The following is a 3,661-nucleotide window of genomic DNA, read 5'->3' as shown; positions in this document are numbered from 1 at the left end:
ATCCAATATATATGATCATTTGATCATATCTGCATATTACATTATCATATTTCATTGATCCTATTTTACGTCATATGTGGTTTCAATAGCCAATGGAGAGCGCTAACGCTGACAGGTATTGACGTCAGGGTTACTAGATCTAGAGAGAATTTAATTTGTCAAAAGACATCGTCATTTTTAATATGGCTTGTTTTTTGTTATTTCAGCAAGATTATCCAACTATATAATTAGAAAAATAATTACATTACATTATTTGAAACATATTAACGAACAAGAAATTAAAAACTCTTTTTTATATTAAATAACTGGCAACACCTATTTCTATGACCGTATTGGATCCAATCTCTCAGCAAATGTCAAAAATCTATGATCAAGGAAGAAATGAATCATATGTCTATATTACATTATCCAATATCATTAACTCAATGATCCAATATATATGATAATCTAATATCCCCCTTATTATTTACAGCTAAAGTGTACACGGTGTATCTAGACAATAACGGTCATTGACTCCCTGTCCAAAAACTTGTCATAATATTTCATCGTTTTCTATGTAAACCTGGGTATTAGCTCTTAGTATATTTTTTTTATTATTTTTTTATTTTCATTTATTATTAAAGTATGATTTTAATTCATAAAATATTGAAAATTATCATTCTAAAAGGTAAGTACCTAAAAGTTTTCCGATAAATCCACAATACTTATGTATCATTATAAGAATTCGATTTTCTTTTAGTTACTTAAGGCCCTGTATTCCCCGAAACGGACGATTTTCAAGATTTAAACGTGACAGGAGACATAAAAATATAGTAATTTAAATTATTCTAAAAAATATATATTATGTGATAGTTAAGGATCTAACACAGTGGAATTTATATTCCATTACACAATTTCATGAAATTCACTCGATAGAAAAAAATCCTAAAGTTACCTCTTCTTTTAACGAAATTGCCATACTATGTCCAAATTATTTGGAATTTTCAGATAATTATTTGTACTGAATTAAAGACAAAGAACATATCCAGGGCGTTTCGTTTGTTTGACTCAATTTAATTGATGTATAAAAAAACGACGATCAAAAAACTATAAAATTGCAGGCACAAAAACGCACTTTTTAATCTTGAAAATTGTCCGTTTCTGGGAATACAGGGCCTTAACAGAATACAGTGCGAGCATTTTTCACATCGCTCTTAAAGTCTCTTTTAAACTTTTAAGGTCAATGACCACCAGTGCCAACTAAAGTTATTTTGACTATTGTATGAACATACCTATTACGAATAAGAATTATTAAATATCTTCATTTTAGGATTTTTATTTTTAAACGAAATGTATACATTAATGCCATCAAAATATATAATAAATTGCCAAATCATTTTAAAGACCTTAATAACCTAGTATTCAAAAGAGAAATTACAAAGTGGTTTGCAGAAGAAAGTTTTTATAGTATCCAAGAATATATGAATTATAATTGAATTTATTACTGTAATTTTGACATTATTTTGACTTCTAATGGATAATTATAATTGAATTGATTACTGTAATTTTGACATTTTTTTGACTTCTAATGGATAATTATAATTGAATTTATTACTGTAATTATGACATTTTGCTACTTATTTTTTATGAATTTTACTTATTTTGACTTGTAATGGATATTTTAATGCTAATTTAATAATTAAGTACGAACTTCGTTTTGTAATCGATTTTGTAATTCTATAAATTAATTTTCAATATTATATTAAATGTTTACTTTGACTTTTGCACGCCACCTGGATGGCAGAATGTTTAGAACAGTATTTTTAATTTGAAGACCTATGTAATGCACTACATTCTTGCAATAATATTTCATTTCATTTCATTTCATTTCAATGTTTTTAGTATGTATTGTAAATGTAGGTGTAGTATTACTGATTACCTAACAGAAATGTTGCTTTCGTTATTCGTATTTCGTATAATGCTGAGTGGATTTTATGACGACACAGAAATGAGACCCATTGTTTATGGACGTCGGATCGGCGTTCAGCACGATCGTAACATGACTCTTGAGTCAGGTGTTGACAAGTATCGTCCATGTTTGTTTAAAAGTACATAGTGCAGAGTATTATTTCAAGGAAAAGTGAAATAAGATTCTCATCGCACTAAGTGTCGTTTTACAATTTACAGTGGCGCTTACAACAGCGCTGTTGGCAAGCGCGGCCCGTAAAACAGTTTAAAACGAACCGTGTCCATTCAGAACGCAACGCGACGAGGCGAGGCGAGACGCAGCGCGGCATTTTGTATGGAATTGACAGATTCCAATCGCGCGAGGCGACATGCCAATCTGTCAAATACAATATACTAATTTTGAAATGCATCTACGCGTCGCGTTGCCGTCTGAATCAACCCTAAGGGCTGTCTAAATTGACCCTAAGGCTAAGAACTCACGGAGCGGCTTTTTCACGCGCCCGCCGCGGTTGTGGGCCCGCAGCCTTCGTAGAACACAGTTTTGTAAGTAAAAAATTTAAGCAAAACTCACGGCGCGTTTTTCGCCCGCGGCGGGTGCGGTTGTTTGCGGCTCCCACTGCACCGGCGGCGGGCGGCGGCGGTCGCCCGCAGATGCCCGCAGCCTCGGCGGTTTGCGCCAGCGCTCTGCGATAGTTTAGCGGGCGATCGCAGTAGCCGTAGTAGGCGATCATAGTAGAAACCGGGCGTCTTGCGATCATCGCCCACAGAGTTTGCGGGCGCGGCGGCTGCGGGCCCGCACAAATCAGCGGTCTCGTGAGTGAACTGAACCGCAGCTCCGCAACCACGGCGGACGCGGGCGAAATCCGCTCCGTGAGTTCGCTAACTCTCGGTTAAGGCTTGTTAGTTGCGACTATAGTAGGTATTTTGTGGTACTGCGGAGCGGAACAGAGAGGATGACCCATCCTCCGTTCCGCTCCGCCGGCGTAGCGCGGGAGTGCGGAGGCGTCGTTACGCGAACCTCCAAACTTCCGTCTAATCCGGGGCTCTGGGCAAAGATGGGAACCTGCGCGGCTTAGCTAGTCCCGGCGCCGAGGGGAACGCTTCAGTTTGCCGGAGCGTTCCCTTACTTTGGTAGAAGTCCGGTCCCTTTTGAGGTAGACCGGCCGGTCGTGGAGGGAGTCCTGTGTTAGACAAATCCAGGACATCCCTCCGTATACGGCTGAAGGCAAACCGCAGGTGGTTTTAGTGGGTAAGAGTCTCACTCACCCTCGGGGTGCTTCAGCTAACTGAGCCACATCCCCAGCCCGGTGCACCCATGATGGGTTTCCCCTGCGCATAAAAAAAGGTATTTTGTGGCACCAGAGCTGCGTTCGAAATACATACTTAGTTCCCTATGCAAGGCTCTGTCGTAGTGTGAAGTGCACACTGCGACAGAGTCGAAGTGTGTCATATTTTTCGCATTGCTTATTCATGTATTTTGTTCTATATTATAATGTATTGATGATGTTGCAGTAGGCGAAAAACGTGACGCGCCGCTTCGACTGCGGTCTGTTGATTAGGTCAAATAAATATCTAGTTATAAAACAAAAGTTTTTTATTTTTCTCGTTCTTATACTATCACGCAGCTAAAATAATCTTTTACAATCCAGTGATATGATAAAATCTTCGATGAAAACAGTATGACGTAGACACATTATTACAATATTTACCCTAT

The sequence above is a fragment of the Aricia agestis genome, chromosome 13 (assembly GCF_905147365.1).
Source record: "Aricia agestis chromosome 13, ilAriAges1.1, whole genome shotgun sequence".
NCBI classification, from domain to species: domain Eukaryota; kingdom Metazoa; phylum Arthropoda; class Insecta; order Lepidoptera; family Lycaenidae; genus Aricia; species Aricia agestis.
Note: the sequence above shows the minus strand (reverse complement) of the source record.